Source organism: Sciurus carolinensis, chromosome 9, assembly GCF_902686445.1.
Source record: "Sciurus carolinensis chromosome 9, mSciCar1.2, whole genome shotgun sequence".
Classification (NCBI taxonomy): Eukaryota; Metazoa; Chordata; class Mammalia; order Rodentia; family Sciuridae; genus Sciurus; species Sciurus carolinensis.
The window spans coordinates 30829796-30843528 of NC_062221.1; the positions used below are offsets into that span (position 1 = coordinate 30829796).

The 13733-nt window shown below is 37.8% G+C and overlaps 1 pseudogene; it reads left to right on the forward strand.

Annotated features, from left to right (window-relative positions):
- Positions 1 to 657: 657 nt before the first annotated feature.
- Positions 658 to 1388, forward strand: LOC124993563 (vesicle transport through interaction with t-SNAREs homolog 1B-like; annotated as a pseudogene).
- Positions 1389 to 13733: the final 12345 nt, after the last annotated feature.

Genomic DNA, 13733 nt, shown 5'->3' on the forward strand with positions numbered 1-13733 from the left:
ACAGAAAATGGGTAGAGAGAATTTATTAAATAATCTCAATTTTCCATTCCCAAAGAAGAGAAAATAATGCAAGAAACATTTTTGTGTGTGTGGTGTGTGTTTGTGTGTGTGTGTGTGTGTGTGTGTGTGTGTGTGTGGTGTTTTGGTTGTTGGAGTATTGGGGATCCAAACCAAGGTCTCACACATGCAGACAAGTACTCTACCACTGAGCTACATGCCCAGTCCAGTGCAAGACAAAACTGGGACATGAAGATGTTTTCTTTATCTATCTAAAAAAATAATTATCATACTTTGTGTCCATTCAATGAACAACTTACTAACTTGCAAAAGTTAATTATTACATAGAAGAGCATGAAGGTACTTGGTCAAAAAAGAAAATATTTTAACCTATTATAGTAAATGTTCAGTGTGGTTGAGTTAGCATATAGGACTTAGTTAAAGAACTGTAAGAAGTGAAATTTATCATCAGGTGTATATTTAAATTTAACAAAGAAGTTTTATTTTGTGGCAAATGATGATATAGAAAAACAAATTGTGATGGTGGCACCAGAAGCGTCTCATTCCCAAGGCAGTGACCACTATGGCTTCAGGATTGGGCAACTGACCACAGACCCAGTGCCCAGATTCTCAGTGGCTGCTTCCTGAGCATGCCTCACCATGGCCACCTCAGCAGCCTCCTCAGAGCATTTCGAGAAGCTATACAAAATCTTCCACAGCCTCCATGAACACCTACAAGCAACTGCTGGGGACGGTCAGGACTAAAGAGAAGAAGTTGATCAGAGATTTTAATGAAAAGCACCAGGAAGCAAATGAAACACTCGCTCAGAGATGAAGAAGGAACTACAGTATGCACCCCTGTCTTTCCATAACCCCATGATGTCTAAGCTGCAAAACTACCAGAAGGACCTTGGAAAACTCCATCAGGAGGAAAGAAGCACACCTTTGACGGTCATACCTGGGGCCCCAGGGACATGACATATGGTGCTATACCTTAGAGAATGAGCATCTGAATTGGCTACAATCATAAAGTGCATTGCTTCCGCAAGGCATTGAAAGTCTAAACAAGGTCACTCAAAGTATTGAGCGTTCTCATCTGATTGCTACAGACTGACGAAATTTGCTCAGAAATCACAGAAGAGCTGGGGGAGCAATGAGACCAACTGGAACATACCAAGAACAGACTAGTAAACACAAGTGAAAACTTGAGCAAAAGTCAAAAGATTCTCCATTCAATGTCCATAAAAGTGACAGCCAACAAGCTGCAGCTTTCCATCATCATCTTATTGGAGCTAGCTATCCTGGAAGACCTGGTTTATTACAATTCTTTCACAAGCTTGAAATTACTATTGGGAAAGGTTTGTGGACCAGAACCTTGGCCCTGTGGATGAATGTTGTTAGGGAATGGAATAAGCATATTGCTGCCGTGGGCTAACAGTCCAAGGATACACTGTGTAGCCATACTGAGAGGAGGAACAGAAGCCATAAAAACCACATAGATGTGAAGGAACAATGACAAAATGAGTATGATATACCTAGGTAATAAATGTGGTTTATGACTTCTGCAAATATACATAGTACTGTAACATATCAATACCTTGCAAATTAAAAAAATACATTTATAATAGTATTATTGGTCACCAAAATGGAGAGGGGAAAATTTGCAATTGTGAAAATATATAGATGTTGTCATTAAGGCAATATCAACCCAGCCAACCATTTAATATCTGTCCTCTGGAATGCCCATTGTGAAATTTGCCAGTGCACAGTGTGTCCTAATTACATGTTCTTCATTTTCTGATTCATCTGGTGAACGTGGAGTAGGAAGTTTGTCATAAACAATGTGTCCTCCTTCCCTTGTCTGACCAAAACTTGAAGCAATTACATTCACTGCCAGACTAGCCATAGCGTTTGCCTCTTCATTCAAAGTGACCAACTGAGGATTGACTTTAACAAAATCCAATGCTGACAGCAACCCTGGAAGAATAAGGTAGGACAAAAATCTCAGAAAATTCCCTAGCTGTTGCTTTTCAGGAGTGTTGTCCCTACTGAACAGGGTGAACAAGCCAACATAAAAACAGAAGCACTTTCCATTATAAAATTACCTATTGTAAGAAATCCCCTTGCACCTCATCCTCTTAACCATCAGATCAAGTTAAAACACTGTATGCTGAAGGACTGAAAGGAAATTTTAAGGTAATAAAATAATTCATCCCTGTTCAACTAACATAATAGACCTACCTGTCAGACTTTCTGATTCTTTATCTCTTTTTTGTTATTGTTTTTGGAGTTAGTGGGGATCAAACTCAGGACCTTCTGCATGCTGCACACACACTGTACTACTGAGCTACATGCCCAGGCCCATTTGTAACTCTTAAAGCACCATATCATGTGCCCTAAAATGTACTAATATTCTTTCCCCTTTGTGTCTGAGTTCTAAAGAAGGTTACATATCTGATACATTTTTTGTCTCCCAACAATTGGCCATGGGAACATACAGTCATATGTTGTTTAATTTGGACTCTGGTTGCCTTCTGTGAGGGTTTGAGAACTTGTGCCCAAGTCAAGCACTATTCTTTGTCCTGGAGGGGAAGGGAAGAACCTATTCAGATCTACCCTTATTGCCCTCTACATGGCCAACTTCTCCACCACTAACTTCTTAATTGATTATTCTGGGTAAAGTTATTCTACCTCTCTTCAAGCGTCACCTGAATAAATTAGCATTCAACAATTAAGTATCTAAGAATATTTAGTGTGACTGTAAAGACTAGAATCGTGAGTGTATATGCCTAATGGCTTATTGATATTACATTATAGTACATGATATACCCAATGTCATTGTATCTCTTCAGTGTGTTGTCTTAGCAGAACATCCTTGATTGCAGTGTGCAAAACTGCAATGACCAGGCATGATACCTCAGAATTTTCATCATTTCCTGCACTGTGTGTCTGATGATTTGTGTCACTGATTTCTACTGGCTAAACAAGTACCCTTAGCCTATCCCAAAAGTAATAATCGGGAGGGTTCGTGCCATTAAAAACATATATTACTTATGTTTCCCGACTACTGCCATACTGCAAATTAAAGAAAACTCTTTTATGTATCTAATTGACAATATCATGAGTGTCTTTTTGAATAAATACTGTAACAGGGGAAAGGTTGCACAAGGCAAGGACAACTGCCATATCTAAGTGCTGCAAGTTATTAAACACTCCTCTGACTGATGATATTGGGAAGCTAAATGAAGGTTTGAACTCTCAGATTCTCTGTCCAGTAAACCAAGAGCCATTGAAAATATCTAAGACTGTGGATCTGAGAATGAAACTGTCTTGCTACTCTAAGATCTCATAGTGCTTGTCTAAGATTCTAACAGGTTCCAGGATCCAATATCCATTTCTACCTCAACTAGCCAAGGATTCCCTACAGCCTTAGACCTTTAAATCTGGGGTCTCTATGCTTCTTTCTGTACCTCAATTTCATGAAATGGTTATTAAAGCAATACCATGTGGCAGTTATTTAAATTTTGGAAGGAAAGGTCATTTCAAGTGGTCTTAAAATCAGAAGTATTTCTATAAAAATGAAAACTGCAAACAAGAGTGAGTTTTGGAAAAGTTATCTTTGATAACCTAGAATTTATCTTAATATAGTCAGTGATTTATCCAGTGGTATCCTACTTATTAAAACTATCAAAAAGAAAAACAAGCCAACCACAGTGGTGCATGCCTATAATCCTATTAGCTCAGGAGGCTGAGGCAGGAGTATCACAAGTTCAAAGCCAGTTCAGCAAGGAGAGGAACCAAGCAACTCTAAATAAAATACAAAACAGGGTTGGGGCTGTGCCTCAGTAGTCAAGTTCCCCCCACACACACAATAAAGGAAAGAAAAACAAATTGTGATATTTCTCAGGTTCCAAAGCAAGAATTTTTTTAAAATTGCACTTATTTTATCCTTAAATAGATGTAAAAATTGAGCCATTTTTACCCTCTTCTTGATACACTGAATTGGAACTCTTTTAGACTCAATGTTTGTGATCAGAAGAATCCTTAGATAAATTCCCAACAAGTTATCTTTTACACTAACTTAAACAATGCCTAAGGACATATGTGCCATTATTTTTCACAGTCCCTGTTGCATAGTTGTCAGGGACTTTTCCATTGGGTTCTTGGTAAAGATACCACAGTGGCAATGTAAACTTTGTCAGTTTGAAAAACACTTTTTATCCAGCTAGTTAAGTTGATCAGAGCAATGGAAACTGAGTTGCCTTAACCAAATGTTCAAGAGATTATTTCACAAACAGACTGAGGCATTAATTTGAGGGGAGAAATATAATGATTAAAAAGAATGGGTCTGGCTGTGAGGCCAGATTTGAGTTATTCAATGGTTTGAATAATTCTCTGGGGAAACCATCTCAGGCTCAGAAGTCTTCTTAAGAAGAATGAGGATTGGGTATGTTTTGGCTTGGATCTGAAGTATTTCCCAAAATCTCATGTGTTAAGTCATGGTCCCCAAGGCAGCAGAGTTCAGAGGTGAAGCCTTTGGAAATTGATTGGATCACAAGGCCTCTCATCTCATGAATGGATTAAGCCACATAACAGGCTATTGGGAGTGATGGAATCTTGAGGAGGTGGCAGTTGAACTTAGAGGTAGGTCATTGGAGCTGTGACTGAATATCTTGTCTTCAGCAAATCTCTCTCTCTCTCTCTCTCTCTCTCTCTCTCTCTCTCTCTCTCTCTCTCTCTCTCCTTTCAGGTCATCATGAAGTGAGCAGATTTGCTCCACCACATGCTCACCCATGAAGATTTGCCTCAACTCCTGCCCAGAAGCAATGAAATCAAGCTAAGTATCCATGTACTACACCTCTGAATTTGTGGGTCAGAATAAATCTTTCCCCCTGCAAGTTGGTTTTCTCAGGTACTTCTCAAAGTGATGGAAAGCAGACTAACTAGAATGCAAAGAATGTTATGGTCTTGTTGGGTGTGTGACCAGTTCTTTTTAGTTTATGTCCTAAATCCACTGTTCTGAGCTGAATTGAATCTTCCCAAAATTCATGTGTGTAAATCCTAAACCCCAGTACCTCAGAACATGATCTTACTTGGATAAAAATTTAGAGGTAATTAAGTTTAAATGTAGTCATTAGGTTGAGCCCTAATCCAAAATAAATTATGTCCTTATAAGAAAAAAATTGGACACAAACATGTACAGAGGAAAGACCATGTAGATATATAGGTGACCATCTGCAAGGAAAGAGGCCTCAGTAGAAAGTAAGCCTGATAATTTTCTTTATCTTGGCCTTCCACAGTCCCCCAAACTGTGAGATAACAAATATCTGTTGTTTAAGTCACCTAGTCTATGACACTATATTTATGACAGCCTGAGTAGATTAATACACTCATTATAGGGAAATGGGACATATTCTGGGACAAATGTTCTATAGAGATTCAGGCCATGAGAAAGTACAGAGGAGCATAAGTCCTTTGAGTGAGCACACTCCTCATGATGATAAAGGTCTTCTATTTCTCTGACTTAGGATCATTCTGACACTCCTCAGTCCTTGAGCCATAGAGACGTTATCTTCTTATAAAAATATATGATACTAGTGGACTCTGAGAAGCAAGCAAGTTATATGATCTTCACATGCACAAAGTTAACTGCACTAATGTAACCTGATATAACCCTGGAGTAGGTAATAAAACTGAACTGGCTTTCCCACGGAAGCCACTTCTTGCTGTATACCATCCTGTGTGTGTGCCTCTTCATTTGCTCATCCTTAACTTTTACAGCTGGCACTGTGAGCAGGGACCCTTCTAGATGTGTTGAAGGGAGAACAGGGTAGCTTACTGCCTGAAACAGGATTTGATGCCTGTCTCTCATTGGTTGGTACTGATCCCACTGATAAGTTATGGGAAATTCTCTCTCTGACTCTGAATGTTGTCATTGGGCTGAACTTTCTTATTTGCTTCATAAGATTAAACATACTGAAAGTAATGCTGATCTTGTTGCTTTGCTGTCTGAAATAGATTTTTGCTGTCCATGGTATCCGGAGAGTGTGTCCTTGAGACCCAAAGATTTGAACGATACAGGTAAAAAATTGCATGAGGAACCATGGGCTCTTATACTTTTGTTACATGCTTGGCATTTGTGTCGTGATGCTATCTCAAAAATAGCCTTGACAGCACCACCAACTTCTCTGATCTGTATGACTGAAGTTTTGCTCCTACTACTTCCCAAGTCCAGTCTTGTTTATCTGAATGTCTCAGACAGGCAGCTTCTGAGAGAGAAACTCATACAGTGACTGTCCCATTAGATTAAATAATGCTAATCGGCCAGAGTATGAACAATTGTCTTTCACTGTGTTTAAAGAATTAAGAAGGATGGTGTTGGAGAGTGGAATTAATAGTAATTTCATGCTCAATATGATAGACGGGCTGGGAATGGGTTGTGCCTTTGTTCCCAATTATTGGAAAGCATTGGTGAATATGGTTACTTCTCCTGCTCAAAATACAGTGTTTTTACAAGAGTAGTCCAATTTAGTCTGTGTTCAAGCCAAGGATAATGCTCAGGGAAATGTTAAAATTGATTATGATGACTTGTTTGGTGTGGGTCAAAGAGGGCATTATGACAACAAGCTCAGTTGCCCTGAGCCGCCATTACCCAGATTAGAACTTTAGTTTGTAAAGCATGGAGGAGAATCCCAGACACTTGGGATTCTTCCAAGTCCTTTGCTGTCATTCAACAAGCCTTGGGGCAGCCTTTCATTAATTTTGTTAATGATTGACTAAAGCTTTTGAAAGACAAGTAGACGATTTGGAGGCTGCCAATATTCTAACCAAACAACTGGCTTATGAAACGCCAACCAAGATTGTAAGGAAGTGATGAAATCTTTTTACCATAAAGTGGATACTACACTTTCTGATTTAATAAATACATATCAGAAAGTTGTAACTGAAACTCATAAAGTGGTTTTACTGGCCACTACTTTAAAACCCCCCAATAAACTTTGCTACTATTGTAAAAATTACCTGGTCATCTCCAAAAGGATTGTAAGGATAAAAAATAGGACCACAAAAAGAGTCTAATCAAAATTGTCTAATCTGTCTTAAAGGATTTCATTGGGCTAATCAATGAAGATCTAAAATAGGCATGTCAGGAAACCCAATTACATGTTGCCACCCAACCCAGGGCCAAAGGAGGGGGAACAATTTTCACCTGCAGATAGAGAAGTCTCCTTCACAAATATTTTCCATTTAAACAGAAGCTCCTTCTGCAAATTCTTTCATGCCACTAGAGGGAGCTCAAGGATAGATTTGATTACTACTGAGGATTCTCAAGTAAATCTACCTAGGGAAGTTTGTAATGAAAGAGGAAATGCAGGATTTGGTTCCACTATCATTGGAGCATGTTTACCTAATACTGAAAATAGACTTTTATGTAAATGAGCAACCAATAATGGTGTTATTGGACACAGGTGCTGATGTTACAGTTATACCCCTCTCAATATGGCATCGTGCCCCAGTTTGGGGCAGAGGAGGCAATAATGAACAGGTGTCTAAAAGCTCTCTGTGGTTATGATGCTCTGCCCCCTCTAACCCACAACAATTTATTTTACCATACATTATGGCAGTTCCCTTTCCTATATGGGACAGAGACATCTTACATAAGTTACATATGTCTGTCGAATTGCCTTTTTTGTAGGGGCCTCTGCAGTTCCTACCACCGTGCCATTAAAATGGAAGGTCACCACTCCTGTCTGGTTAAAGCAATGGCCATTGTCTAAGAAAAAGGTGGCATCCTCAAAGGCCTTCGTTCAAGAACAGCTACAATTGGGACATATTGAACCTTCTACCAGTCCATGGAATACTCATTTTCATCATAAAGAAGAAATCAGGGAAGTGGAGATTATTACAAGATTTAGGAGAAATTAATAAATGTATACAACCTATGGATCCACTTCAGTGTGGGTTGCCTAAACCTAACCTAATCCCTTAGAATTTTTCCTTATATATAATAGACCTAAAAGACTGTTTTTGTTTTTGTTTTTGTTTTTACTATTCCTCTCTTCCTGATGATCAAGAAAAATTTGCTTTCACAGTCCCTGTTTTCAATCATCATATCATAAGCCTGCTGATAGATATCAATGGAAAGTTCTTCCTGAAGGTATGTTAGATAACCTCACTTTATGTCAACATTTTTTAATGAGACTTTTCCATCTTTCTGACAATTATTTCTATATTCTTATTTATCATTATGTGGATGATATTTTGATGACTGGAGCAATATTTATAGAAGATACTTTAACTAAATTGCAACACATTCTATTACAATCTGCCCTCCATGTGACCACAGAAAAAAACCAGTGACAACTCCCTATTTAGGACATAAAATTCTCCAACATTATTCCATTCCTCATAATCCAAAATTGACTCTTCCTTCTAAATTTTTCTTCCTTCATTTCCAACAATTTTTAGGACATTTAAATTGGGTCCAACCATATATTTCTTTAACTACTGATATGCCGTTGCCATTTTTCCAGCTGTTAAAAAAGCAACACAATCTCACCAGTTCTTTCCAGTTTGTTCCCGCACTGACTACAGTTATTCAGCATGTTAATGAGAAATTTTCTATAGTTCTTATAGATAGACTCCCAATACTCAATGTTCCTTTTCTCTAATAATCTTTACTGGAAGGCCTTATGCCTTCGCTGCAGTTGTTGCCATTTATAATCAAGGCTTGTATATAATAGAGTGGTTATATTCTCCTCAATTTTTCGGAAAGAACTGTTCTCCCTTATGTTGATACATATGCTCAATTGATCTCAGATGGTTGCAATAGTATTTTATCTCTTACAGGAACAGATGTTCATGTACTTTATCTTACTTTTGGAAAGACTTTACATTTATAATATTTACAATTTTCTTCATATTATCAAGTTGTCTTCACTGATTTTTTAGCTCCTATTTTTTTCCATGCACCTCTGAATGTACACCTTTCCTTATTGTGTCAAATCGCTCATGCTCCTTCTTCTATAATTTTATCTATTCCACTTTTCAGTGGGATTACTGTCTATACTGATAGAAAAAACAATGGAGTGTGCTATCTATATTCACTGATAAAAAACATGGACTGATTATTGGACATTGCCTCAAGTTTCTCCTCAAAGAGCAAAATTAGCTGAAATTATTTTGACTCTTTGTATGTTTCCCACAGCTTTAAACATCTTTACAGATTCTCAGTATATAGACAAACTGATGCCTCATATTTCCTCTGCAGTTTTGTCACCACATTTGTTATCCCTGTTTATCACCCTTCAATCTCTTTTACAGGATCACATGGCTACAATATTTCTTGCTCACATATGTAGCCACACTAAAATTCCCAGACCATTCACTGAAGGAAATGCTCATGCTAATGCTACTATAAAATCACTTCATCCTCTCTTTTCAGATGCTGTTGAATCACACTTTTTTTTTACTAAAATGCTCACTCTTTAATGAAAACCTTTTCTATTTCCTCTCAACAGGCCCATTTCATTGTTAATAATTGCTCTCATTCATTCACCTACTTTCATTCACCTACTTGGGCAAGGGTAAACCTTCCAGTTTTACATTCTAATGCCCTTTGGCATTAGAAAGTGTAACTCATTTTCCTCCCTTCCACCCCTATTCTTTCTTACATATCACCATAGATACATCCTCAGGCCTTACATGTGCCAGTGCACATCATTCAGAGAAGGTCTCAACCTGTATCTCACATTTGCTCCTCTTCATTGCCACCATGGGTAAACCACAGGGTTTAAAAAATGACAATGCCCCTGCTTACACTTCTAGTGCCTTTGCTCAATTTTGTAATCAATGGAATATAATTCTAACCCATGGAATTCCTCGCAATCCTACAAGACAGGTCTTAGTTGAACATGAACACTACATGCTTAAAACATGCATTTTAAAACAAAAAAGGGGACCTAATCTCACTCATGTTAATAGTGCTCTCAATATTGCCTTGTTCACAATGAATGCTCTTAATGTACAATATGTCTGCCTTGGACAGACAATTCACTCCTAAGGAACCACTACCAAAGATATATATAAAATACCAAATTCCATCAGATCCAATATGGAAGGATGCTGTAACTTTGATTACATGGGAGAAGGGATACACTGCTGTTCCTACTCCTACAGGTTCTGTCTAAATTCCTGCCAGGTGTGTAAGACCCATCAACCATCATGAGTTGGCATCAAGGACTTCACAATCCAATTTCCAAATTCCATTTGATCCCAGATTAAGATGACCTTGATTCAAAGAAGGAATCTGACAAGAACAAGAGGCCCAAGGGGCCCTATTTTCTAATCATCTAGTGACTAGGGGGATATAAAGAGTTTAACAATATCTGCTCAACAATTTCTAACCTAAATGAATTTAGAATGTACCCCAGAAAATTTGGTTACAGCTCTGTTTACAAAACTTACCCAAAATTCCACAACTATCTTGGCTATTATTGTGTTATTTCTCTGTTGCTATATCCTAATTGTGGTGCCTCTGTACAGAAAACTGTTCCATCTTTGACTTCCTGCATTCACTATAATATTTGGGTCCACTTAGTGGAAATTGTTAATTCTTCTGAAATTTGTATCTATCAAGCTATTCTTGATAATAGGGCTGCTATTGATTTATTTGCTGTTGTTACATCATAAGGGATGCCACGATTTTAATAACATGTGTTTCAGTTTTACTGATAAAAGTAACCACATTCAAAAGGAATTGGATCATCTTAAAGACATTGTAAAGAAGGTACAACAAGATAATGGAGTTTGGGATTTATTAGGTTGATTAACCTCATGTCTACCAAATTTTACATGGGTCAACAGCTTTTCATTAGAAGATGTTTATTGATACTTGCCTTATTATGCTGTGCTTGTTTTTACCAATGTCTGCCTTACTTTTTCCCACCACCTTCCTTAAACAAAAGACAAGTCATGTCTATCCAAAGGCCATACAAAAAAGAGGAGCAGTAGAGGTTCAGGCCATGAGAAAGTACAGAGGAACATAAGTCCTTTGAGTGAGCACACTCCTCAAGACAATAAAGGTCTTCTATTTCTCTGGCTTAGAAACATTCTGCAACTCCTGTCCCTGAGTCATGGAGATGTTATCTTCTTATAAAAATATTTGGTACTAGTGGACTCTGAGAAGCAAGTAAGTTATATGATCTTCACACGCACAAACTGCACTAATGTAACCTGATATAACACTGGAGTAGATAATAAAACTGAACTGACTTTCCCACAGAAGTCACTTCTTGCTGTATACCATCCTGTGTGCTTGCCTCTTTATTTGCTCACCCCTAACCTTTACAATGTTCCTACTATCTAATTCTTCTTCACCAATCTCCTTCACAGACTGTAGTCACATCACACAGTGAGACATGTTGCCATTCACTTGTGTGAATAATTTTTGTATAAATAAGACTAAAAAGTATATCAGCAGCTACCGCTGCTACTCCATCAGAGCACTATCTTCTGCAAAGTTGCTTTTGCTTCCCCTCCCTTTGCCCAGCATTATAAATTCCAAAGAACAGCTATACCTGAACATATCAAAAAATCTAAATGACTAAGATGTTAACTGATAAGTAATCACTCTTTAGATTTATAGAACCCAAACCAGGCATGGTTGCACACACCTATAATTCCAGAACTCAAGGGAATGAGTCAGGAGGATCACTTGAGCTCAGGCATTTGAGATTACCCTGGACAACATAGCAAAACACTGTCTCAGAAAGAGTTTGGATTAGAGAATTCAGATCATTTGTGACCTTCATATAACACTAGAATGTGTAATACCTCTCCTTACTCTTTAAATCTGTGCATCAACTAACACAAAGCATTCAATGATCCTGTGGAGTTTAACTTGCAGAAAAGTAATACGCCCCAGGAGGTCAAGTTCAATTGGTTAGGGAAGAAAACTAAAGAGACATGCAAACATACACAAGCATGTACATGAACACACACACACACACACACACACACACACACACACACACACAGAGTGACAAAGACCTCACTCAGCAAATAGCCTTCCTGACACTTTTCCAACTACACTTGCTTTCTCTCCCTGTGAAAGCTTTTTCAAGTACTTGAGTTCCTTAAGATGGTTCTTTGAGGATGATTGTCCCATCCATCTTTCAGTCTTAGCCCTTGAATAAAAATGACTTTTTTCCACCAATTCTTGTTTCCTTAGAAGGATCTCAGTCAAGTAACAGAAAAGTATGTTTCTCTACAGAAATGATTCTGTGTTAAACCATACTTGGAAAATACTGCATAATACAACTCCTCTTAGAAGTTCACAATGTGGGTAAGTATATAAAAAATTCTGAGAAGTCCCACAATAAGGAAATGTGTTACAACATTATTTAACCCAGTATTTGAAGAAATTATTTTTACCATGGAACTGTCTTTATAAAAGGTTTCTATTTACCACTCATTCAGAATTGTCGCTCTCATCTAAACTGCTTCTCACTTACCAATCATCACTTTAATGTGTTATTTCCCCAGAAGTCTATCAATGTCATTTTTATTCTGATGACTTTTGTTTTTCAGAGGATGTTATTTCTTGACTATCTTCCCAGATTCTCAATCTTCTAGGCTTTTACTTATAAATCATAGGAAAATAAATTTTCCATAGTAAAGGAAGGCTAATGTAGAAATGAAAACTGAGTATCATTATCCTGCCACATCAGTTAACTGTCTCAACCAAGAAAATACAAGAAGTTCCCACTTCATGAAATTTTCCTTTTTAAAGGTCACTTTCCTTTGAGGTTTTCTTAGAGTATCTAATTGCTATTATGCATAAGAGGAAAATTCTGAGATGTTCTAATTTTAATTAAAAGCATCAGAGGGGAGAAGAGATGGGGGAGGCTAATCTGTTAACAAGCTTTGGGCCAAGAATGAAGAACATTTTACATTCATAATTGTATGTTAAAACCTTAACTCATAATCCCCTAGGTGCCACCACATCCTTACAACCAACCATCCAGAAGCAACAAATTCTTATCCTTATGGACTGCCCTTCTATCCTAACATTTTCCCTGCTTTGTGTCATCTGTCCCTCTTATCTATAGAGAATATATGTTCAAAGTAAATGACTCATGCATTCCTTTCCCAAATTTTCATTATAAAAAAAGCTCTTATATCTGCTCCAGCTGACATTTTTCAATTGCTATCTACCCTTACTACTTATAGTCATGGAACGTTTCTCCAGGACTTCATTTCTGACTAGCATCTGTAATAGCCCAGTAACCCTTTATTTCAGAGATCATTCAATCTCAATAACTTTGGTTTAACAATGTGATGGGATCCAGTCTCCAAACAAGTAGAAGAGGGTGCAGTTCTATTAGGGTCAAGTACAGTTCCATAGCTACAATTCCTCTGAGACTCATTAGACTGAAGTGAGCAGTCTCTGCTGGAGCACCTTGCAAACATTATCAAATAGAGTGCTCAAACCTTCTGGTCATCACACTCTGCTGTATTGAGCTCTATTTCTGATCATCCATACGTAACAGCCCTGGATGACTATGGTGTATGTGACAATCTGGAAAACTGGGGGCTTTTGAGTGGTACCTCCAAATAGGGTAAAGATGTCAATATATGAGTGTCTAAGGAGGTCTCCAGGAGTGAAAGAAATCTCTGCTTGGACATTCTAGGTTCTCGATCACATCACAGAAAAGAAGTTATAGCTGCATCAGGTA